Genomic DNA, 26,595 nt, shown 5'->3' on the forward strand with positions numbered 1-26,595 from the left:
TACCTTGATAAAGTGTCATCCAATCAGCTGAGACCCTTAAGAGCAAAGACCGAGATTCTCCAAAGAAGTAGTTTTCCCTCAAGACTGAAACAGAGACTTCCAGTCAAGATGGCAGTGTAGGCAGACATGGCTTGCCCCTTTGCACAACCACATCAAAATTACAACTAAAATACAGAACAACCATCACTCAGGAATATCAGAAATTGAGCTGAATAGAAGTCCAACAACCATAAAATCAAGTTACATGGAAGTCTGCCAACTACGGAATTAAAGAAAACACATCCATCCAGACTGGTAGGAAGGGTGCAGATATGGAATGGACTGGTCCCACATCCATGTGGATAAAAATTCAGGAGGGATAATCCAGGAGCAAGGAGTCCTAGCCCCACACCAGGCCCCTTAGCCCAGGGTTCCAGAGCCAGGCAGGTAAGTCCACATAGCTTCAGGCTTCAAGTACCAGCAGCAATTAAGTCAGTAGAAGAAGCTGCTGGAGCCCCAAACAGTTCTTAAATAACCCACAGATGGACTCAGCTACTCAGACTCACTCTCTCTGGGCTCTAGCACTGGGGTAGCAGCTTGAAAGGAACCAGTGGTACACAGGGAGAAACTGAACTGTGTGACAACAAAGCGAGCAGAGGCCATTGTCCCTTTTCTAAACCTTCCTCCCACAGAGCCTGCAAACTGGTGCTATACCTGAGACTCCAACAACCTGGCTAACACTGTTCGACCTGCCATGGAGAGCCCCAGAAACTCTGCCCCACCCAAATTATGGGCCCACCCAAGTTGCTTTTCCATAAGAATGGCTGGTCTTGGCTCCTAAATCCTATCAAACAAGCAACTGCTGGCTTGAATGAACCTCAGCAGCAGCCAGATTAGATTCAGAGCTTGGCTTCACTTGGGAATCTCCTAGCCCAGCACAAGTAGCAGCCATCTCAGATTGCTTTACAGCTCAGGCAGGGTGGCCCTGGAAAAAACACAGGTGGGGGCTGATCTTGGCCTGCACCACCCAGGAAACCCCAGAGCCTGTGCACCCAGTGGACAGCTACAGACCACTTTGGAGCACCACCACCCTGATCCAGAACTGCTGATCCTCCATGGAGGGTAGAGGTTAGTGGTCAGTGGTCACAACCAGTCCTTGCAGCTGACTGGCCTGAGTAAATCCGTCTCTTGGACCTGCCAAGAGCAATCAAGGCTCAACTACAAGAGGAGGATATACTCAGCCCACACAAAGGGCACAACGTGAGAACCCGGCTTGTATGATAGGGGAGGCTGTGCTGCTGGACCCTACAGGACACCTACTATATTAGGTCACACTACCAAGACATGGAGTCAAAGCAGCTCTATTTAATACATAGAAACAAACACAGGGAGGCTGCCAAAATGAAGAGACAAAGAAACATGGCCCAAAGGGAAGAAAAGATCAAACCTCCAGAAAAAGAGCTAAATGAAATGGAGATAAGCAAGTTATCAGATGCAGAGTTCAAAACACCGGTTATAAGGATGCTCAAGGAACTTAGTAAGGACCACAGCAGCACAAAAAAGATTCAGTCAGAAACAAGGGACACACTAATTGAAATAAAGAACAGTTTACAGGGAAAAAAACAGTAGAGTGGATGAAGCAGTGGAGAATCAGATCGATGATTTGGAACATAAGGAAATGAAAAACAACCATGCAGAACAACAAGAAGAAAAACAAATCCAAAAAAATGAGGATAGTGTAAGCAGCTTCCAGGTAACTTCAAGAAGTCCAACATTCACATCATAGGGGTATCAGAAGGAGAAGAGAAAGAGCAAGAAATTGCTATCTGAAAAAAAACTGTTAAAGAAAACTTGCCTAATTTGGTGAAGGAAATAGACATGCAAATCTAGGAAGCATGGAGAGTCCCAATTATGATGGATGCAAAAAGGCCCACTCCAAGACACATCATAATTAAAAAGGCCAAAGGTTAAAAATAAAGAGAGTCTTAAAGCAAGAGAAAAGAAGTTAGTTACTAGATGGTTACCAAATGTGAGGGTGCAGGGGGAGAATGGGTGAAGAGGTGAAGGGATAAAGAAGTACAAATATGTAGTTACAGAAAGCCATGGGGATGTAAAGTACAGTGTAGAAATGGGGTAGCCAAAGAACTTGTATGCATGACCCACGGACATGAACGATGGTGGGGGGATATCCCAAGGGAGTAGGGGGTGCTGGGTGGAGGAGCGCAAAGGAGGAAAATTCAGGACAACTGTAATAGCATAATTAAGAAAATATAATTTAAAAAATGATTGCAACATAGAAACTCTGAGTTTCCAGCCTGCTCTTCTGCCTTGCCATCACTGGGCTCAAGACTGCAATACAACCTGTCTCCTGAATTTCCAGCCTACAAATTTCAGACTTGCCATTTCATGATTGCCTGCAATCATGTAAGCCAATTCCTTAAAATCTGTCTATCTATCTATCTATCTATCTATCTATCTATCTATCTATCTATCTATCCATCCATCCATCTATTCTATGCACTGTGCTAATCAGTGGGTACCCAGATAAACCCACTGATGAGATGGCCTTTCTTCAGTGCAGAAGAAACATGTTGAGAGAAAAATTACATCTCAAGTAAGGGCTATTAGAGTGAGAATAATGTGCTTTGTGAATCAAAAAGATGACTATATCTGCCTGGAGGACTGAAGAAGTTGTCTTTCTGGAGATGATATTTGATGTGGTCTCAAAAGGTGAGTAGGTGTTCCCAGAGCTGAACAGGGGTAGAGGAGGCGTTCTCCAGGGAAAGGCATTATGAGACTCACTCACCAAAACCAGAGGCCTTGCGACTCAAGGTCATATCATAAAGCCCAAATGTTGCAGGTACACATTATGAAGTGCTGTGAGACCAGGATGGAGAAGATTGAAACCAAGTTGTGGGGGTGATTTAAATTGAGATGCTGAGTATTGAACAATTCTTAGTCAAGCTGGGTAGTTAAGTTCAGAATTTAGTGGTAGCTGGGACTTCAAGGCAAAAGGCAAAATAAATGCCCTTCTGAGCTTCCAGGTTGGTGAACATAGAGATCTGGGGAGAATAGCATGGTAGTAGGGGTCATGGAAGCTCACGCTGCCCTTTCCTCATACCTTGCATTCTGCACCTCTTCCATCTGACTATTCCTGACTTACACCCTTTTATAATAAACCAGTAGTCCATCGTGGGTCAATGTCAGACATAATATGGACCTCCAAGTAACCCTCTGATTACCCACTGAAGAACTGATACGTCAAGGCCACCTGATAACCCCTTGAAGGACTCATATCACATATATATCCACCTGCCACCTGTTATCCAGACCTCCTGGCACCCTTCTCCTGAAGACCCGGCATCCATCACCCTGACTGCCTCCCACCTAAGGGACACCTGTCCTGTACTAATCCTAGGGCTAAGACTGCAGCACTGATAATTCTCAAAAGCATACTTTTTATTATAACTTTTAACTGTTCTTTTTTCTTTGGAATACTTCTGGATTTTTTCCTAGCTGTGTTTCCAGTTTGCACACTCTAAGACTTAAATAAATCTCTATCATTTATTTCTAAAAAAACAACAACAAACATTTTAATATAGGGGAAAACTTATTTTATAGGTGGCAGAGAATAAATCAAGAGAATGCAGCACTCTTCATTCAATAAACATTTAGTGAGTACTTATGCTAGGCCGGGATATGTTCCAGGAGCTAGAAACACAACCATGTATGAGATATAGTTCTTAAGCTATATAGCCTAGGGTGGAGGCAGAAAGCAATGAACACATTCCCGGCCCACTCCAATCTAGAACCAAAACATCTAGAAGTCACATTTACAACGTCAATCATCTCCTTGCAAAGTCTCCTAGTTGTTTTCAGGTACCCTGGGGCATCGATCATTACCCTCGTGTTCTGCTCTGGCTCCCTTCACAGATGCCTGCTGTGGAGGTCTCTGCTGTCAAGGCACCTGCCTCAGGCCACTCCCACGGCTCCCACCCCAGAGTGTCCAGGCACATACCTTCAACTTCTATGTTCCACACGGTGGTTCCACAGGTGTACACTTAAGAAATAAGTTTGTTTTAGTTTTCTATGGCAGCTATTAAAAATTAACCACAAACAGAAGGAAACTAGACTTGGGTGGGTAGTGCACGGTAGAATACATAGAGACCACATCATAATCCTGCACACCTGAAAATGTATAATGTTATTAACAAATGTTACCCCAATACATTTAATAAAAACAAAAAATTACCATGTACATTAGATTATTAAGAATTAGAATAATGGACAATAGGTATTGGCAAGGATGTAAAGGATGGGAACACTGTTGGTTGTGATGGGGTGCAGCCCATGCCACTCCAGAGTCCGGCACCTTGGCATGCTGACGATCTTAAGCTGAAGGAATTTGAGAAACAAGCAAAAGTGGGATCGCTGAGACCTTTCACCCTGGCTCTTCTTCCCTGAAACATGTCACAAAACTCCCATGTGGATGCTACCCTCCGTGTACCAAGAGGAAGGAAGATATTCTTGTCACCAGAAACAGGGAATCAGGGGCTGGGAAGTCTGGACAAACAAACCTGGTTAAACTAACCGCTATCCTGCTAGTTACTCCTTCACCACTTATCACTCCTAGGCCAAACCTGTTTGTCTCCTCAATTCTTCACAAATGCACTGTGCCTTTGTCTAAAAGGCACAAAAGCTTCCTGCTCTGGTCACTTCTACAGGTTTTTTTCTCTTGAGAAGGCTCCCATGTATGTGTAAAAATTCAACAACATTTGTGTACCTTATCCTACCAGTCTGTCTTTGTCACCTTCCTTTTCAGACCCAGCCAAGGATCCCAAGAGGGTCGAGCAGAACTTTGTCTTCTCCTACAGTAGGTGACTCCTGTGACCATTCTGAGGGGCAATATGACAGTACTCAATTAAATTTAAATACACTCCTTATATCCCAGCAGTCCCACTGCTGGTAAACTACACCAGAGAGAGAGATCCTCACAGGTGAGAATACTCATTGCGATGTTCATATGGTTTATATGGTTTATATGGTAGAGAGAAGTTTTAAAAATTTAAGGTGAAAACCACTCTGTGCAATAGTTAAAGACACCATGCTAGATACACACCGACAGATTTTTTTTAACTTAGAGCTCAGTTTTTAAAAGTTAGAAAAGGGAAAGGTCCCTGGCAAAATACCATTTATGTGAATTAGAAAAACAAGCACACAAAAATAGCACATATTATATAAGGACATATTCAAGTTCAACGATGGATGTTAATACATTAGAATGGTTGCCAATTGAAGGAAGAAGAAAATGGCAGTGGAGAATGCAAAAAGTAGTATTGCAAAAATGAAGTTGTATTGGTCAGACTTCTTAATCTCAAACAGCAGAAACAAACAAACCAAAAAAAAAGAGGCCTCAAACAGCAAAAACCAACTCCAGCTGATTTAAATATAGAAAGGGGAAACATTAGGGTCATTGGGTAGCACAGTGAATCATCGGGGAGACACGGAGGCTCTGCGATCAGAATCGCAATCACAAATCACACCACGGAATTGGGTGGGTGAGGCCCCCACAGCTGCAGCCTCTGCAGTCTGGCCTCCACGCACCGCCTACATGAGAAGAAACTAAATACTGCAGCCGTGCTCTCCACTGTCCAGGAGCACGACTGCAGTATTTATTTGCAGTATTTAATTGTCTCCAATTATTTGCATCACTAGCTATGGACTCAATGTTTGGAGTAGACATATCACAATAACCCAGCCTAAGTCACGGGTAGTGCACCACCTGCAAAGGAGGCTGGAAACAATTCTACTTTAAGTTTCCATCCGGAGACGTAGTGTCTGCCTCCTCCAAGTTTCACACAGTGGAGAAACCATTCAGCCAAAGAAGAGGGTTCTATGTTGGGCAGCCAAAATGACGACAAAAAGCCCACTAATGAAAAATATGGCCAACCATGGTAATTTCTGTATCGAGATCAAATATGAGTCCATGTAATTTTCCAAAAGGGACACAGATAACCTTTTCCAGAATCATTTCAATGAAACACTGGGGGCAGGAGACAATGGTAGTAAGTTGGAGAACTGATGAAAGATGAAGACAGATGAGTGTAGACTAAGGAACCTGACTGTGAGTGGAAGGATAGAGGGGCTTACAGGTAGAAGAAAACGTAGAATGAATGGCAGGCTTTGGTTTTATTTTTTAGCGCATTTTTTAGGCGGAGGAGGAGGAGCTAGTGGAGAAAGTTTGCCATGGTTAGAAACAAAACACATGATTTTTAAAGCCACACCAAAGCAGAGCCCGGGTGTAAGGATAAGTCCTAAAATGCTGTAGGGGAGGAATAGCTCCTCCTCTGAGAGAGGAGGCAAGAAGCAGGGATGTATGTGGCCGGGGGTAACGGTTTACATAAGGAAGTGCGGGTGGTAAGTCTCTACTGAACAGCCTCTATTTTATCTATGAAATAAATAGATAAATAAGAATAACTTAGGGAGGTGGAGTGTGGGTTGAGTTAGAGGCCTGCAGAAGAATGGTTAAAATTTCTAACTGCTGAATAGGAGGGGAACTGACCATCATCGCGTAAAGGAATTATTGAAAGATGAGTACAGCTAAAATTAAAGATTATAAGTTTGAAGTGATTTCAATTTGCTGAATGATGGTTTTTCCTTCAGCAGAACCTGGCTGCCTGTGTGTGAAAGCAAGGGTCAATGCTGGTTTGGCTTTGTGAAGGGCAGGGCAGGGGCAGGACAATTGACGGGGGGCTTGAGCTGCCTGGTAAGAGAACGGTTAAAGTGACAATCCCTCAGACTGTGGATTAGGAAGGGAAGGCAGCCAGGATCGGGCGGATAGAGGGACTCGAGGTATTTCAAAATTCCCCTGACGTTGAGGGTTGGGAGCTGCAGACATGGAGGGCCGAGAGCTGGAAGGGCTGCAGTTTGTGGTCAGAGTGCAGGCTTTTAGAGGCTCAGATTTTAGAGGTGGAGCTAGTCAGGTCCAACTTGTGACCATTAAAAAATCATAACCTTTCACGTGAGGTCCAGAGGACAGAGACGACGTAGAGAACCATCAGCAGAGAGAGAACCATCTGCCCCCCGCTTGGAAGCTTGAAATGAAGAGGGAGTGTTGCACTCAGCAAGAACTATTCCTAGACGCATGGATGGACCTGGAAGGTATGGTACTAAGTGAAATAACAAGTAGCATATGATTTCAGTTATGTGTGGAATCTAAAAAACAAAATAAATGAAAAAAGCAAAACAGAAATAGGCTCATACATACAGTGAACAAACAGACTGACAGTTGCCAGGCAGGAGAGAGTTTGGAGGACTGCGTAAAACAAATGAAGTCATTAAGAAGTACAAATTGGCAGTTACAAAACAGTCACGGGGATGTAAAGTAGAGCCTAGGGAATACAGTGAATAATAATGTAACTATATATGGCGCCAGGTGGGGACTAGACTTATTGGGGTGATAACCTCATATGTTATGTAAATGTCTAACCATTATGCTGTACACCCGAAACTAACATAATATTGAATGTCAACTGTAATTGAAAATTAAGAGAAAAAAATTTAATGGTCTACAAAAAGAAAGAAAGGGAAAAAAAAGCATGCATTCCCATCTGGTATCCATAGGTGGCAGACTTGACCCAAAATGAGGATTCTCTAATAAATTGGAAAAAATCTGCCATCTGGAAGCTGGATTATATAAGCAAAAAAAAAAAAAAAAAAGAATTCTATCCGAGATAGTCAAAGTGACAGTAAAGAGATAAAAGGCAAGATTCCCAGACCAGGAAAAGGTGACGGTAACCAGAAGTGGTTTTGTTAACACGTCTAAAGAAAGAGCATGTCTCTCGGCTTGTGGTTGGGTTCATATGAGAAGCATGAAGGAGAGTCAGAGACACAGACCCTGACTCGGTGCCTCCAGCACAAGGCCAGGGCAGTGAGCCCCTGGCCATGGGCCAGGACAGGGGTACCTGCCAGATTCCTGCTATGCTCACACCTAGGTGACATAGCCACAAAGATCCAAAACCTCTGGATGCCCTAACAACTGAATTTCAGAACTTAAAAAGCTAAGTATCATCCCCTGAAAAGTGGCACAAAATACTGCTGCTAGATGGAGTTGAGTTAGGGTGACAACAGTTCTTCCCCAGGTAAGTCTTCTCTGAGCCACTGCCAACCTACGGATCCACCGATTCATGTGAGCAACCAAAGCAGGGACAGCACTCATCTTCCCTTTCTACTAACTGGAGAGCACAGACCAACAGTTAAACTAATAAAGCTGTGGTGATTCATCACGTGGTGCCTTATAAGAATATTAATATACATCTGCAAGTTGATGTGGCATTTGCAAAAGATTATACTAGGGCAAAGAAATAGGAGGGAAACATCCTCTGTTCATAAACTGATAAGGAAATGAACAGGTTCATTGCCTCCCCAGTAGGACAAAGTCGATGATTTGGTAATGTGGCTAGAGCTGCGAAGGCTTGCAGCTGAACTGCTGTGGGGCCCCGCCTACACGACCTGTGCTGTACAAACGAACCTTTTGCAAGCTGTAGCTATTACTCATACCGCTGAGACTATGTGAGCACTGTATCGAACAGCAGGCCCTGGTGTGTAAGAATAAAGCAAATTTGCCTTCCACTCTCCTTTCAAATATACTTGTTGGGACTTGTTCTTCCTCCTCCCCTGGATACAAACTGAAGCAGTCCCTATGGCTTTTCAAACTATTCTTGTTACCGAACAGAGGTTCAGGGGCGGGGGGGGGGGGGGGGCGGGAAGGGGGAGGCGGAATATGTGGCCCACCTAGGGACACCAAAAACTGCTACAGAACAACAGGGGCCCCTCCCAAGGACGGAATACTAATATCTACTGGGCTCTTCTGTCCGCCGCCAATTGGAAAGACATCTCTCAATGCCATAGATTTGTGAAAAGGAAACAAAAAATGTTTGTTTAATGCTATTCAGGCCTAACACCTCCACTAAAATAACAAAGTCCTTTAGGGTATACACCCACACCCACGCACACAGCTCTCCCTTCTCCCACTGTCCCAACCCCGGGTACCATAAATCAGGAAAAGAGCACACGTCTGTTTTTCCAGGCCGCTGGTATCATCAGCTGTGTTGACCATCAGGTAGGATCTCTAGTTAATCCAAAGTCATGTGGTACCTTCTCACAGTCCACTGGCAAAGAGTTCTTTGTACCAAGTTCCAGGCAATGTCTCTCCTGCTTCCTAGGCCACATGGCCAAAGGAAGCATCCCAAAGCCACGTGGGCCTCTTCTACCAAAACTGCAGGGGTCAGCACTCTGACCAAGAGCACGTGGCTTTCTACTTCACCTGGCTGCAGGGGTCCCCATTCTGGCAAAGCTGAGTGGTACTCTTTCACTCTGCTGAAACCATGTGGCTCTCCCTTTCATCTGGCTACAGGGGTCTGCACTCTGGCCAAAACCACATGGCTCTCTCTTTTCATGGCTGCGGCATCTGGGTTTAAATCTCCGCACCCAATCTTCCTTTGCAGCCCCATTTCCGACTCCTCTTACAATCAGTTACACCTGCCAGGACTCCAGTATTATTGCAAGTTTACTGGGCTGCCATCATTAGTCTGGGCAGGTATGGCCCCATGGCATGGAGCCAATCAACTCAAAGCTCTCACGCAAGCACTGTAACTCGGAAGGCCTGCCCCCAGTTACATCCTGGGTAGAAGCCACTCCCTTCTCCCTGGCTCAAAATTTGGCCACAGCTATTTAACATATCTGTGAAACCAGTTAAAGGTTATGCATATGTTAAATAATCATTCCAGAGGTTAGCTGCAAAACTGTTGCTATGCAACGCAGCTCTCAATGGCCTTGGCTCCATTTGTTCCTTCCCCCTTGGGGGTGAAGGTGTGAGGACATCTTAATATTTCCTGGACACCCTGAGCTCTGGACCCCCATCCCAAATCCTTTCCTGGGGCCCCCCTCGTGGCTGCACCCTGTTACATTCTCAGGTCAGTTTTTAATATGCAGTCTCATGTAATAGTTCAAACTTCGAAATTCATGTTAAGCTGGGGCCTCTCCTGCCTTTGCCCCAGCTCTGGCTTACTGCCAGCTATTAGCAGCTTCTCTCTTTCTCCTACTTTGGGCTTTTGCTATGTCACCTCTATCTTACTACCTGTGCACCTAACGTTTCAAGGAAAATTATTATTTACACTGTAATGATTAACTAGTTGTCACTCTTTGAATGTCCAGATTAAAGTTTTATCTTTCTCCAGTGAATACACTTGTGAGATCCTTGGAGACTCCTGATCAGAAAAGGTCTTAGCAGGAATTAGCATTTGCCCCAGATGGTACAAACGAAGAGACTCTAATGGAGGGCCTACTTACAGAGGTGTGCACAGGGTTCATGGAATACAGAAGGAATGACGTCACGTACACATTTGTAGCAGTGGAAAAGTGTGAGAGGACAGGGTAAGGGAAGAGTGGCACCTGAGTCCAGGGAGGACCGAGATTGTGAAAGAGGAGCCACCTGGCCATAGTATAGTCCTGGAAGGACAGAGATGCTGCCAAAGACACACCCCAAGGCAGGGCGGGAGCAGGGAGAAATAACAACAACGTCCTTATTCAGTGATTTCCTGCCAGTGCCTCACATGAGCCAAACCCAGCTGGTGGCTGGCCAGCAAGAGAGCTCAAATAACACTGTTCTCAGAAGATAGTCTCCTGGGGAGAAGAATGGATGTAGGGAGACAAAGAGACTAAGCAATACAACCCCACCCTGTAGCTGGGAATCTCTCGCCTCCACGTTCCCTGATGAAGGCAAGTGCATCTCTGCTCTAATGAATTGACTACTCTTCCCTAGCCCTCTGGGAACGGATCCTGGAGCAAGACTGACCACTTCCTTGTGTGGAGGGCCACAGAAAACACTCACACATCCTTTACATGTAATATTTCATCACATCATACTGATGAACATCCTGTCACATACAATATATACTACATTCCCCCTGGCTGGTGTTGCTCAGTGGATTGAGCTCCAGCCTGTGAACCAAAAGGTCACTGGTTTGATCACCAGTCAGGGCACATGTCTGGATTGCAACCCAGGTCCCCAGTTAACTGATTGAGGCAACCAATGATATTTCTCTTGCATATCAATATTTCTCCCCCTCTCTTTCTCTCTCCTTTCCCCTCTCTCTAAAAATAAATAAATAAAATACTTTTAAAAATATGTATTACATTCACTGAGCTGCTTAGAGCTAGGCATTGTGCCAAGATTCCCTGCATGCATTTTCTCTAAACCTCACAATAGTTCACTGCGCCAGACAGTATATTATCTTTAACCAAAGAGAATGATTGGGGAAGAGAGAGGCTGATCCAGAATGTCCCAGGGACCTAAGCCACAAGATGTCTTTCTATACCAAGCTGCATCAACGAACGGCAAAAACGCTTCATGATTTACCATCATTTGTTTCGCTTTTTATCACTCTGCCTCATCCTTGAAATCGGCATCAGTATATTTAGCTCACACTTGCAAACAACTGAGCGTGGTTCTGAGATCTGAGATTTCCAAAGGGAATTGCTCTGCGTCAAGCTGGTTAGAGAAACCAAATCCCATGCGCCCTCCCTAATCGCTGGCTCATGCTTTTATCTCGTTGGATATTTTATTTGGAGTCCTTTAAGAAACAACTGCCCTTCTCAGTCTCCCCAGAGTGAGAGTTTTTTCATGCGTTAAGACATAATTTAAAGGGCTCCCAAGGGGAGTGAACAGCATATGGTACAGTCATTTTGTTCTGGTAAATTCTGAAATGGTAATGTTCAATTTTTGCCAAGAGATTGGTTTTCATCACAAGCTGTCTTCTCTCCTAATCAGATCTTTAGAGGAACTAAGTCTGACCCTACGTGTTCAGACCCACGGGGACCCTCCCGGGCCGGCCCAGGACTGAACACAGCCTGTGTTTCCACTTACGAGTATGCTCTCTTGGGATTATTCCAAGTGGGGCATGAAGACACCTGGCAACGCTCTTCTGATGTCTCAATAAAACCAAGACATGCTCTGCCAGACCGAGGCAAGCTTACCTTGACTGAATAAGTAACAGGATGGATTTTTTTTTAAGTATTCAGGTAACTTTTTTAAAATTTGGTTTTCAATTATAGTTGGCATACAACTATAGCCCATGCTATCTGTTGTCTAATGCCTAAAAACAGTTGTCTCATATATTTTATTCAGCTTTAGAAATGTTTATAGTAGAAATGAAAGTACAGAACCAGTTACTTCCACAGGTGGTTTCTTCATGGCCAAGTGTGGAAGTTCAAAGCACTCCAATTTTTTTAAAGAAAGAGTTCTTTTTACTGTTTCTTGCTCAATCTGTAATTATTAAGTGTAAATCAAATTGAAAGAAAATATAAAATGCTGAGCTTATGCTAAGCTCAGTACAAAGGAAGTTCTCTAATCATTCATTTTAAACAAGGGGAGGTCCCGCTCTCGAAGAAATGGCACTCATCTCGATCCAGGAAATGGGTAAGGTTTTATGTTAAGAGAGCAGTCTTCGTCCTCCTAACCCCACACTAATATATGGAGGTTTGGAAAGAGAGCCAGTTCCGGGCACCACCAGTAAGATTAGAACCCTCTCTGACTCAGCCACCTGACGCTACCTTGAACCTTGGGGAAAATGGCTGTGTGTATGTGTGTGGATGTATGTAGGTTGTGTGGTTGGCGGGGAGGGTGAATTAAATGGCTGGATAAATAAAGAGCTCCAAAATTGAGACCCAAGACTGCAGTGGCATGGGGCTATCATAATAAACCTAACACTGGGGAGAAAGAGTTCCAAGACATGAGGAACCACTAATGGGCCGTGACCCAGTGGGGGCAACCAGAAGGTCCAAAGTCCTTCCTTTTTGTAAACAAAAATTACAACAGGCTGCTAAGACCTCTCCTCTTAAAATAGTAAGTGAAGCTCAACCCTTAGATGTATTTTTGGAGTTACCATGCATGAGAGGAAGTAACAAACCCAAAGAGAGAAACAAAGGCATTTTCACAGTAAATAGGTTGTAGATTCAAAATTTTGTTATTAAAATATGACCTATCTTCTAACCCAACGTAGTAAAGCAAAAAGTAGCATTGCACAGATTCTGTGCTTTCCTATCTGGGCATCTTTGCTTAGATTTTTCTCTGTCTGGGATGTGTTTCTCAAGGTCAGGTCACATACCATTACCCCTACAAAGTTTTTTCTAAACTTTCAAGGTTAAAAGTCAACCTCTTCTGCCTCCTCTTCTGAACTCTCATTGTACTTTCTCTCTGTATTTCTCACAGCAGCTGTCAGTTCCTACACTGTATTATACTTATGCAATACATATTTTGTGTTCTTCACACAACCCTGGGTTTCTCAGGGTCCGTCCTGTTTAGATGCCCAGAATGCTATGCAAATAAGACCTCAAAAAGTGATTTTAAGCACAAAAACGAAAATCCACCAAACTCATAGAAAGAGAGATCAGGTGTGTGGTTACCAGGCATGGAGTAGGGGAAGAGGAATTGGAGGAAGATAGTCAAAAGGAATAAACTTTCAGTTGTCAGACAAATTAAGTACTAGGGATATAATGTATGGTTGGTGACTAGAGTTAACACTGCCGCATGAAATACAGGAATTTGTTGAGAGGAGGTCCTAAGAATTCTCATCATAAGGCAAAAATTATTTTTGTTTCCTTCTTATTGTGTCTATATGAGGTGGTAGATGTTAATTAATCCTATTACAATCATTTCACAATATATGTAAATCAAACCCTCATGCTGTATACCATAAACTTATACAGTGATATATGTCAATTATTTCTCAATACAATTGAAAAAAGTGCTGTATGAAAAATGAATAAGTGAATGAATGAAAATAATGGCTCCAAACCCAAATAGGTACAATTTCTTCATGAGAAGTCTTCTCTCTAGGATGGAGCTTGATTCTAAAATACCACAGCAATTTCAAATTTGCTGTAAGATACATCAGCAACTTCTGCAGGAAAAAAAAAAATCAATGTCTAAAGGTAGGTGATTCAGTTTAGGTAAGAAATGAAAGTACAATAAAATAACATTATGCTGTTGCTGGTGGCTCAGTGGGGTCAGTGCCAGACTGTGAACTGAAGGGTCACAGGCTGGACTGCCAGTCGAGGGCACATGCCTGGGTTGTGGGCCAGGTCCCCACTTAGGGACAGGCAAGAGGCAGTCGATTGATGTTTCTCTCCCTTTTTCTCCCTCTCTCTAAAAAATAAATAAAATCTTCAAAAAATATATAACACTAACCAAAAAGTCTGCTTTATAGGTGATAAAGTGAAGGCACGAGTAGGTTATTAGTCAGTTTTTTAAAATATATTTTATGGATTATGCTATTACAGTTGTCCCATTTCCTCCCTTCATTCCCCTCCACCCTGTGCACCCTCTCCCACCCACATTCCCCCCCTTTAGTTGATGTCTGTGTGTCATAAGATTTTTAGCTTCTACATCTCCCATACTATTCTTGCCCGCCCTGGTCTATTTTCTACCTCCCATCTATGCTACTTATTCTCTGTACCTTCCCCTCTCTCCTCCTCCCACTCCCCTGTTGCTAACCCTCCATGTGATCTCCATTTCTGTGGTTTTGTTCCTGTTCTAGTTGTTTTCTCAGGTAGTTTTTTGTTTCTTTGTTTGTTTGTTTTAGGTGTGGTCGTTAATAATTGTAATTTTGCTGTCATTTTACTGTTCATAGTTTTTTATTTTCTTCAATTTCCTAGATAAGTACCTTTAACATTTCATAAAATAAGGGCTTGGTGATGATGAACTCTTTGAACTTGACCTTATCTGAGAAGCACTTTATCTGTCCTTCCATGCTAAATAAAAGCTTTGCTGGACAGAGCAATTTTGGATGAAATGGAATACTTCTTTCCAGCCCCTTCTTGCCTGTAAGGTCTCTTTTGAGAAATCTACTGACAGTCTGATGGGAACTCCTTTGTATATTACTGTCTCTTTATCTCTTGCTGCGTTTAGGATTCTCTCCTTCATTTTAATCTTGGCTAATGTAATTATAATGTGACTTGGTGTGTTTCTCCTTGGGTCCACCTTCTTTGGGACTCTCTGAGCTTCCTGGACTTCCTGGAAGTCTATTTCCTTTGCCAGACTGGGGAAGTTCTCCTTTATTATTTGTTCAAATAAGTTTTCCACTTGTTGCTCTTCCTCTTCTCCTTCTGCTACCCCTATAATTTGGATGTTGGAACGTTTAAAGGTGTCCTGGAAGTTCCTAAGCCTCTGTTCATTTTTTTGAATTCTTGTTTCTTCCTTCTTTTCTGTTTGGTTGCTTCTTTCTTCCTTCTGGTCCACTCCATTGATTCGAGTCCCAGTTTCCTTCCCATCACTATTGGTTCCCTGTGCATTTTGCTTCATTTCACTTAGTGTAGCTGTCATTTTTTCATCTAATTTGCGACCAAATTCAACCAATTCTATAGGCATCCTGATCACCAGTGCTTTGAACTGTGCATCTGATAGGTCGGCTATCTCTTTGTCACTTAGTTGTATTTTTTTCTGCAGCTTTGATCTGTTCTTCCATTTGGGTTATTTTTTTTTGTCTTGTTGCACCAATTACCTAGTGAAGGGCAAACAAAGCCTTAGATGTTCACCAGGGCGGGGCAACCCATAGTGACACTACATGTGGGGTCGGGGCAGAGAGAGAACAATGGCACTTTCTCCTCTCTCCGCAGGATTTCAGTCCCCTATGCCACTTCCCTCAAGCAAACTGGGCCCTTTTGCTGCTGATTCCCGTGTGGGTGGGCTTATATATGTTCTAGGACTCTGTGAGTCTCTCCAACAAACTCTCCTGTGAGGCTGGGAACCTCTCCTTGTGCCTCACCCCCTACAGGTGTTTTCAATCAGTGTTTTGAGGCTCTATTTCATTGCACTGAGGCCCGAGGTTGCGAGGTCTGTGTCACTCCGAAATTTTGCCTAGTTTATCTGCATGCCAATGTGGGACCACTCGTTCAGCCAGCTGCCTTGCGCGCAGTGCCTTGCTTCACAATCACTGCCTCGCTGGGTCTGCCCATTGCCACCCCACACCCGGGGTCTACCCACTGCTGTCTTATGTGCCTGGGGTGCCTTGCACACCTGGTGCCACCGCTTTTTGTGCCAAGACCCCTCTCCACCAGGCTGCCTGACTCCGCCCCACCTACCAGTCTGGATGAATGTGTCTATTTTATCTCCTTGGTTGTCTGACTTCCATACAGTTCAATTTTCTGTCAGTTCTGGTTGTTATTTTGTTTCTAAATTGTTGTTGTCCTTATTTTGGTTGTGCGGAGAGGCACAGTGTGTCTACCTATGCCTTCACATTGGCCAGAAGTCCTTTTAGTCGGGTTTTATATAGCCAGGAAGTGTCTGAGCTAAGGATTTCAGACCTTTACTCTTAACCACTATGTTCTATTGCCTTCTTTGATGTGACTATCAATCAAACTTATAAAGCATAATACCAAGCAGATTGCAAATTATGTGATACCACAAAATGCTATGTATTATCACTAGCAGAAATCCATGCTATGTTTATATTTATGAGATTCCTTTTGCTTATGAAATACAAAATCTTTTCATTTCAAAAGCAAGACAAACTTGGGAGGAAGAAGGCAAAGAAGAGCAGAAGGCATAGCTTGCTACCAATTTTAAGTTTCTGTGGTCCCAATGACTAGACCCCTGTCCAACACGAGCAGCCACACAGACTAGTGACTGGGTAAGAAATGGGTTTTGGAATCAGGCAAATGTGAATTCCAGTCCTGTTTTCACCACATGCTCCTTGGGTACCTTTATACAAATTATGAATTGTCTCCAGAATTTACTTTTATCATCTCTAAAATAGAGTTTAATAATAGTAACTAGTTCTTAGAGTTGTTTAGAAGATTAAATATACCAAGTGTATTGCCTGGGACCTAGAAGCACTTGATAAGTGATAGTTTCTTCTTTCAGTAAATTAGTTTACATGGAACCCAATCCTTTTCCTTGGTTTTCACATCCACCCATCCACCTAGTCCACATAACAAAAATCTCCACTCACGTAACGGGGTGTGTGTGTTGCAAAGTTGGAGAGAGGGGCAGGATTTTGTTCTGTCGTTCTTACCCTATGGACAGTAATGCCTGGGGCACTCACCTGGGGCCATGCTACTTGTGGCAACCCCCAGAGACATTTTCCCAGCACAGCCAACGTTGTGGCTGGACTTCCCTTTGTGCTTCTTATTATGATTGCAAGAAGCACCCAAGTTAAAAGAAATCGTCGGAGAACTTTGGAGAACAAGATTTATTACTCACAGATCCTGGAGGGTACACAGCACAGCAGAGGGCCACACAGTGAGGTTGCGGGTATAGAGGGCTGGGGAGCGAGTCTGGACCTGGGACTCTGCCTTTATGAGTCAAGAATATGGTGCTAGAGTTTCATGTGCTTGCTCTTTATTGGCAAATTTAAAATATAAAGTGGGAATTAGGATGGGAGAAGAAAAAAGTGGGGTCTCTCAAGTGGTCAGCCAGTTGGGTAACCCAGGCTTCCTAAAAGGAGAACTTCATGGGCGGAGTGGCCTGGTTTCTTATCTAGTTGTTTTACTGGCAATATGTTTATTCAAGATGGATGTCTTTGAACTGGATGCTTTGGCAATCAAAAGCTTAGTGTTGGGGCTTACGTAAGAAGTTTCTATCACAGAAACCTAACACTTTAAGACTGAATATTAGACACAGCCATTCTTAAGAAGATCCTTCCACCAATTCCAGGGACCTTGAGCTCCTGCCTAACACTAGATCACTGAGCCCTTTCTTTCTCTGCTGTCTTTTACCCAATCCCTCCACCTCCAAATGCCTGTTCCTTTCTAGTGTGCAAAAGTGCAAGTCCGACTTTCTATCCATGCGAGTCTTTTTTTTCCCCAACACAAAAAATACTTTTTTCCCAATGGGATTTTAAAAAAAACTGTTGATGTAATAACTTTTTGTTTTCCCACACCCAGTTACATTGGGTTTACATTTTAGAGTTCTAAATAAGAATTTCATGAAGTTGAAATATGATTTTCACTACCAAAACTGGAGAGAAAGTTTAAAAATAACTTTCATGGACCAATGCTAGAAGTCAAGACGGCAATGTACCTGAGAAACTGTATAGGCAAGTTCAAAGTTTCCTTGAGAATGCCAGACCACACTGATGTAGGAACTCAATTCCCTTTTTTTGAATCATATATCACGTGGAAAAAATAGCTAAGGGATTTTTTAAAATGCCAATAATACAGGTTTTTTGTCCCTCAGTAACTAACTTAATCTGGCACTAGTACAGATCAAAATGAAGTTCTCTAAAGCACAAGTGACCTCTCACTGCCTCAAAGGCAATGACGTCAGACGCTTGGCAGTTTGGGAGCAGTAAAAGAGCCTTGCTGTCAGCTAGGGCAACCCCCTCATTGCACAGATGAGGAAACCGAGCCACCACCTAATCAGTAACACAGCAGAGCCCAGGGTTGAGGTGTCCTGACTCCAGTGTAGTCCATTGCCCATGACATCATGGCTACCGTGTAGCCACTATCCAGACGGGCCCCAGGGAGCATGGGATGGGGCCCAAGAGAAGCTAGACACTGCCATTGAAGGGAAGTACGAGCACTGGGGCCAGAGAGAACTTTGTTCAAGCTACTGTACCTTCTGCCGTGGTCTGAATGTTTGTTTCCCCCTAAAATTCATATGTTGAAACCCAACTCTTGAGGTAATGTATTAATTAGGAGGTGGGACCTTTAGGAGGCAATTAAATCATGAGCAGAGCTAGTGACCTTATAAAAGAGGCCTCACACACTAAGGTAGCTCAGTTAGAACATCCTGATGCTCCAAGGTTGCCGAGGTCCAGCTGCAGCAGAGTCCAGGGATTCCCGAAGGTAGGTGAGGCGTCAGCGATGGGTAACAGATGACATGCCTCAAAGGACAGTGAAGCTCTGTTCCGTTTATTGCAAGTACAAGCAGGTTTTTATATTTTCGTTTTAGGTAGTGATTAACATTTGCAGGTGTATAGCATGATTAGTTAAACAGAAAAATTCAAAACAAAGGTAACGAGGAAAAGTACAAGAATTTCTATAGTTTCAGTTATATTAAACAAAAATTGTTTTGACCAGGAGAACCATTAATCAGACAATTTGAAATAGCTCTATGTACAGAGTTTGAATGTCTTATTGTTTATTAAAGGTCTAGAATTTGGCATGGAGCAAAAGGTACGCTAGATCGAGCAGAGGTTAGGAAATTTATTATAAGGCCTTTATGATGTCTAACTTAGCTATCTATCTTTCTGTCTAAAATGTTTCTCTATGTACTATGGACTCTAACTCCTTGGTAATTGTATCTACGTGTTTAGTTTGTGGTATCTAACAAGCTTTTCCTGTTTCTTTGCCTGCTTAATTCTAATTAATATATATTCTTGTTCAAGGTAAAGGAGGGGCTGTTACTCTAACAACTTTTAGATATTCAGGAACTATTTCCTTAGAGGGGATTAACTTGGGGGAGTGCTCTGGGTAATTCTCGCTTCCTGCTACCTAATATTAACTTGTCCTGCATCTGCTTAACTGGGTCAGGGAAGAAAATATTCTTCCCCTTGGACTCACTGGACATTGTGGGCCTTTCCTCTTCTGGGACCCCAGAGAGGGTATTATTTTGGGGAAAGGCCAAGGTGGCATTTTTCTCAGTCTGACCTAGTTGTTGATCAGCTCTGAGAATGGCCATCATTTCTAGCAGATTTCAAATTATCAGAAAAGTGAATGTCAGAATACCAAGAGTCAGCACAAACAGAATCAACACCATATATCCACTTATGCCACATCCACCTGGCCGGAACATGCTTCTGTGAGGTCGTAGTCCCCATGCTGTGACTCTGTCAGACTACATGGTTAGCATTGGACGTGGCAAAGGTTGTGGGTTTGATCCCCCATCAGAGCACGTATGAGAATCAACCGATGAATTCATGAGTAAGTGGAACAACAACTCAATGTTTCTCTCTAAAAAAATCAATCAATAAATTTTTAAAAAACAATTTTAAAAAAAGAAAAGAAGAGGCCTCACAGAGAACATTCCTCTGCCGCTTCTGCCTTTTGAGGTTACAATGAAAAGACAGCTGTCTAGCAAGTGGGCCTTTGCCAGAAACCAAATCTGCCAGCACCATGACCTTGGACTTCCCAGCCTATAGAATTGTGAGAAATAAATATTTTTAGTATATAAGCCATCCACTCAGTGGTGTTTTTTTATAGGAGCCCAAATGGACTAACACACCTACGTTGGCCCATCTATAAAAAGGGGGCCTAATTCTTCTCTCACAGGGCTGTTTTGAAGGTATTTTAAAGTGTAATAATGCACATACGATCTCTGTTGCTTCGCTGGAACACAGCAGGCACAAAATGAAAGACAGCATCCTCCCTTCTCTTGGTCACATCAGTATGCAAGTCAGATTCAAGGCTGAAAATGACAAGCAGAAACAGTTGAGAGACAATGCAATGTCAGCATTTTCATTGGTACACTTTGTTGGGATTAAGGCAGACTGGGCCTGTCCCTCATCGTGTCAGTCGGCCAATGAGTGAAGAGAAATATGTTCCAAATTCTGCGTGGAGGAATAGTGCATGCAGGCACAGCCTGGTGTCCAGCCTGCACACCCTTTCTACTGGCTCCCCACTTGTTTCCCAAGGACAGGCTCCGTCCTCTTTGGTTCCCAGAGTCAATCTTGACCTGGGGCCAGATGTGCTCAGATGACTCCAGCTCCACATTGGGCTGCCAGTCTGATCTTGACCTATTGCCCAAATCTTGATGGCTGGGCTTCTGCTTGTTCTCCTACCTGATGCCTTGCCCCACTGACCTGCTTTCTTCTCTTTCCTGGCTTCCTTGTCATTCTGTCACACACATCGGATAGAAAGCCCGCTACATTGTCACCTGGGCCCTACTTGTAATCAAAAATTACAATGGCTTCTTGGCACATAATGTTTTTCTCAAAAGGCCATACCTATGTTACTAAATCTGTCCTTAGCTATGCTGACCTATCAGGTTCTTTTCTGAGAACTTTGAGAACTTAAACAGAGACAAAAAGTGGTAAGAGGTAAGTCCCCTCTGACAATGTTCAGAAGAGAAGCTAACACTCTTCCTACTTCTGAAGGACTGACCCTGTTGCCACCCTTCCTGAGACTTGGGTATTCCGCCCTGTCTTTTCTGTGAGCTTTCACAATGAATCTAATTTCTGCTTCAGTGACAGATCTGTTTCTGGAGCTTTCACCCATATGAACCTTATCTGGTAAAGATCTCCATTGTCAATTATTTATCTGAACTCAATGCTTCCAGTCCAAGACCTCCCTTTCAGTCAACCCACTTAGCCAGACCAAATCTTAAAGCACGACAATGTAGACTGGTCATTACATTGTTATTTGCCCCAGATTAGAAATAGTAATTTCTTTGGTCATATTTATTTATTTATTCATCCAGTCCCCCATCTATCCGTACTGAGCATTTACTACACACTTGGCACTATCCATGGTCCTGGGATTCCAGAAATATAGCAGACAGCATCCCTGTTTTTCAGCCTCATAGACCAGTGAAGTTAACTGCCATACCAATAATAATCGGTACAAAGGGCTGAGAGCTGTAATGGAGGCACAAACATGGGTCGGTCAATGAGAGCACAGAGGTGGGAGCAAATGACTCTCTTTAGAAGGGGTCAGGATGTCTTTACAGAGTAGCTCACATTTAAAATGAGTATTAAAGAATGAGGATCAGTTAGTTCACCAAGAGAATAAGGGTAGTGCTGCTTTAAAAGTAAAAACACAGCAAGAATAGCAAATGTTTTAACTAATCAACCTTGCGTTCCCACTTCTGGGATTTATTCTACAGATGTACATCTGCTATGACTTACAAATGACTTATGTATAAGATTAATCATTGCAGTATTGTTTGTTAGAATAAGAGATGGAAAACAATCTATGTGTAAATTAATAAGCACCGGCCAAAGAAACATGGCGTGTCCACCTGATGGAAGACTATGCAACTGTAAAAAAAAATGAAGTTTTATCCACCAACATAAAAGCTCTTTAAGATACAATACTAAGTTTTCAAAAGCAACATTTAGAGAAATATCGTCTTTTGTTTTAAATGAGAATATATATTCATATTGTTCACATTTATACTAAAAAGCTAAAGTTGTATACGTCTGGTAAAAGCGGTTACTGTTGGGTGTGGGGTGGTGAGAACTGAAAAGACAGTGAAAAGGGTGAGAGTAGGACTTTTCACTGAAAATTTATATTTATGTTTTTAATTAAAATATTATCTCTTAAAATGTAAATAAGTTTTCAAAGACTATATTGCAAGGAAACATCGAAGAGGCAGGGCTCAAAAGACAACACTTTTGTTAAATTGCTCTGAGTCAGATATTTGCTGGCAAAAGAACATAAGGAGAGAATGTTTTGCTTCACCTCCTTACATGGGTAGCAACACTCTAATAGCTAACTGCTCACAGCAATTTCAAAATATGAAAGTAGGTACCTTTAAAAACACAGATATGAGTGGAGATTTATGGTTGGTGCAAAAGCAAAACACTGTTGGCAGGGAAACCTAACACACAGATTGGGAGGCAGAATTTTTATTCCCTCTCATGTGTGTTCATTCATTCCATTTAAACAACATTCCTTCAGCCTTATTTTTGAAAGGATATAAGGGTTTTTTATTTAAAACACTAAGAAAAAATAAAATAAAATAGCCTACTTTTAAGTCTCTTAAAATAAAAAATTCACTCTAACTTTGAACTCTAGAAGCCTCCCTTGTGGAAAATATAAAATATGAGGCTGAAAGTCTTGACCCCCCCCAAGCCATAAGCCAGGATTTTTATGGGTTTTTTTCCCCATCCTTCCAAGAGCCAGTATACTCCTCTTTAAAAGAAGAACAATAGCCCCCTGTTAGGTATTCCATGCCATTTATTTATTATAAAATCCATTCAGACACTGAAATGAAAGGAGATAATTACAATTAAGTAAAGTCAGTATCATTCAAATAAGAGTCCTCTGATATTTGTCATTACCTGAACGTTCAGTCCTCAATTTAATAGTTTCAAAACTTTTTGTTTTCAATTCAGCAAAGGACGGCCACATTTGGGGGGACTGGGTCATTCTACCAAAACTCAGAAGAGTTTTGGTTTTTGTAGACAGCTGCTGTTTCTGTCTGTCCATTACTACTTTCTTCCCTTTGGAGAACTGTTCTCCCATCCACTTCCCAATTTGATTTTGATTCTGATGGAGCTGTCAATCACAGTATCTAATCATGTGGCCACAAGGTGATTTAGATCTGGCCAAATACTGTAGCTCATTCCTGTAGCCCCATTCATTGGTTCAAAGGAATGGGACACTATGTGATCAGCAACATTTCCAGCTGAATTAAACAAAGCCTTGGGTTGTTGCTATTTGGAGCTAGATGAGAAGGGACCTTGCCTCTCAGATCACAAAAGGAGGAAAGACAAGAATATGAGACAGCCAGCAGCCATATAAAGTATATGTGCATTTTAATAAAAATTAGTACCAGTGTTGTTGGGGGGAAGGTAGGGAGTGGGTTGGGAGGCGGGCTACCAATCAGGTTTCATCCTGTTCTTCCACCACCCCACCCTGGGTGAAGCAGCTTGGGCAGTGGGAACGAGGCAGTGAGCAGGTCGCCCAGGTTCCTGAAGGCTCAGCCCCACTGCCAAGATGCTCAAGAGGAAGGTCAGTCCGAGGGGACAGAAAAGGAGGAGCTCAAGAGGAGATAGGTGAGGTTGTCAGCCAAAACTGTTCCTGCAAAAGTGGAAGTGAAGCCAAAGAAGACAGCAAGAAAAGGTAAATCTGCAGACCAAGAAGAAAAAAAAAGAAAAAAGTGCAGCCCTGGCTGGTGTAGCTCAGTGGATTGCACACGAGCCTATGAAGCAAAGGGTCACCAGTTTGATTCCCAGTCAGGGCACGTGCCTGGGTTGCAGGGGGCCACATGAGAGGCAATCACACATTGATGTGTCTTTCCCACTCTCTCTCCTTCCCTTCCCCTCTCTCTAAAAATAAATAAATATTTTAAAAATATGTTTAAAAAAAGTGCAAATGCAAGGGAAAAGGGGAGAAAAGAGAAAACAGGCTGAAATAGCTAACCAGGAAGCTAAAGAAAATCTCCCTGTGGAAAACTGAGACACTAAAAAGAGGAGTCCAGCCTCAGATGAGAAAGAAGAAAAAAAAGCCAAGTCCGATTAATATCGTATCCCATGTCTTACCAGTAGTCCATATCTCTCTTATTATATGATCCAACTATTTTGTAAATAGTTGATAAATAATTAAAGCTTTTTAGTAGCTCTGGAAACATTTTTAAGAAAGATAGAATTCCACCAAATCCCATTTTCTAAAGTGTAAATGCTTTTTTAAAAAAAGATTTTTATTTATGTTTAGAAAGAGGGGAAGCCAGGGAGAAAGAGAAGAGAGAAACATCAATTGGCTGCCTTTCGCATTTGCCCCAGGGGACCAAGTCCACACACAACCCAGCCCACAACCCAGGCATATGCCCTGATTGGAAATCAAACTGGAGACCCTTGACCTTTCAGTTTGTGTGACGTCCAAATGACTGACTAACACAATTTAGGGCATAAATGCTTTTTTTAAGAGGTGAATCACTTGTTGGTTGTTTATTTTTTAATACAACCAGGAAATAGTGGGGTATGTGAGGCTCTGGTTGTCTTAGGCATCAGCTTAACACTCCATAGATTTTGGTATATTTTGGGGTGGTAGTTTTTGTTATATATTTTTTGGTTTTATTTATTTATTTATTGAGAAGGGAAGGGAAGAGAGGGAAAGAGAGAGAGAGAAACACTGATGTGTGGTTGCTTCTCACATGCCCCCTGTTGGGGGCCTGGCCCACAACCCAGGCATGTGTCCTGACTGGGAATTGAATTACTGACCCTTTGGTTCACAGGCCAGCGCTCAATCCACTGAGCCATACCAGCCAGAGCAGATGGTGGTAGTTTTTATATCCTGTAATACAAAACATACCAAGTGGCAATTTGGAGCTAGTTGTGCATTTAATATGTCTTGAACATTTTGAATTACTTCTGTTCCCATGTTTTTGGTAGATTTGTTTCCTAAAAAAAGCCACTCTTTGATCTCAGCTCTCCCTGGCAGAATTTTGTGCACTCTGTAACATCTGTAGTATGATAGTCCATTTTTCCTACTGACTTTGTTAAAGTTCTGTGAAAGATTAAAAATTCGATTATGTAGTATTTAATATCACAATATGATATTAAATTGTGAATTAGTGGGACTTTGATGTAACAGTGTATCAACATTTGAAGATATTATTAGTACTTGATATTCTACTAAGGAAAATTAGCCTCCAAATTTTAAACTGGAAAGTCACCGAAATGTCTGTTTAGAAAAGAATCACAGCTACACAACTTTACATTTTTGGTACATATGTTAAAAATTGTGTACAAATTGAAAGGTGTGTGTACTTATCCTCAAAATAATCAATAAAATCTCAATTATGAAAGAAATTTTAAATTATTTTATGGTGTTGGCATTATAAGTGATTTTCCAAAATCACTATACTTTAGTGCTATAATTTTTATTTTCAACTTAGAAAAATAGGCTGATTAAACTTTTGAGCTAATAAAGTATGCAAGACAACTTACAAAATTTGCACAGAATAGTATGGTTTTAAGGGGGGAAAACTTCTTAGAACTGAGAGCTGTTGGTTGAACCTTAAATAAGATGGATGAATAGAAAAAGAGAGTGACCACATTTGTGCAGGAAAAGAGAGGCAAGAAGTTCAACTTGGGAGCAAGAGGTGTTAGCAAACAGTTAAGTGGACCAAAAACATAAGATTCATATCTGAGAGTCTTGAGATGAAGGCAGGCAAGGGACTGGCATTGAACTGACGTAAGGGGTACCAGGAAGGAGGCCCCCTGAAGTAGAAAACGGGGAGAAGGGAGGAGGGCTGGCATGAGGGGACCTTGCAGCAGACATGCGCACTAGACATATTTACGTGCCTCATTGGCTTCTGTCTATGCAAACAAACTGTGTTTGTGCCCCTACAGTTCCCAGCAGTTCATCTCCATGGCCACACTTAGTTAGACCGGAAATGGAGACAGGACAGGACCCTCTGAGTGCTGGCCAACAGCTTAGCATGGCCTGATACGTGGGTCTTTCCCAGACAAGGAATACTGGGCCAATCCTCTCCTCTCTTTTTCTGCCTCTAGGTTTTGCTGTCTCTCGGGAGATCAGAGAGAAGTTCCTCATAGCTCCATGAACAGATCTGAAAGGTTATAAAGTATACTGTAGATCAGGGTTGCCAAATAAAACACAGGACAGTTAAATTTGAGTTTTAAATACATGACAACATTTTTTTAGTACAGACATGTCCCAGATAGTGAATGGGGTATACTTATACGGAAAAGTTATTTGTTCATTATTTACCTCTGGAATTCAAATTTAACTGGATGTTCTGTTTTTCATTTGCTAAATCCGGCAACTGTGTCAAGAGCCCTTCTGCAACATGTGAAGATGAAACATGGGCAAAACGGTGCAGATCTGTCCTTTTCTGCTCTAAAGAGTAAGGCAGGCCAACCATCTCTGGGGCTGGGAGGCTGTGCCCTGATGCTGCAGGTGTGCCTCCTGTCCTCTCTCTGCTGGAAC

General features: G+C 42.5%; 1 protein-coding gene across 2 annotated transcripts in view; it reads right to left on the reverse strand.

The window, feature by feature from the left end:
• The window catches only part of TTC39B (tetratricopeptide repeat domain 39B), a 228,957-nt gene that overhangs the window by 194,338 nt on the left and 8,024 nt on the right, over positions 1–26,595 (reverse strand). For both annotated transcript variants that reach the window (XM_053656372.1, XM_053656371.1), the window contains exon 2: positions 20,292–20,386. The gene's annotated coding sequence lies outside the window, so the exon portion shown is untranslated. The remainder of the gene's footprint in view (positions 1–20,291; positions 20,387–26,595) is intronic.

Source organism: Artibeus jamaicensis, unplaced genomic scaffold (genome assembly GCF_021234435.1).
Source record: "Artibeus jamaicensis isolate MK-2021 breed Jamaican fruit bat unplaced genomic scaffold, CSHL_Jam_final scaffold_1964, whole genome shotgun sequence".
Lineage (NCBI taxonomy): Eukaryota > Metazoa > Chordata > Mammalia > Chiroptera > Phyllostomidae > Artibeus > Artibeus jamaicensis.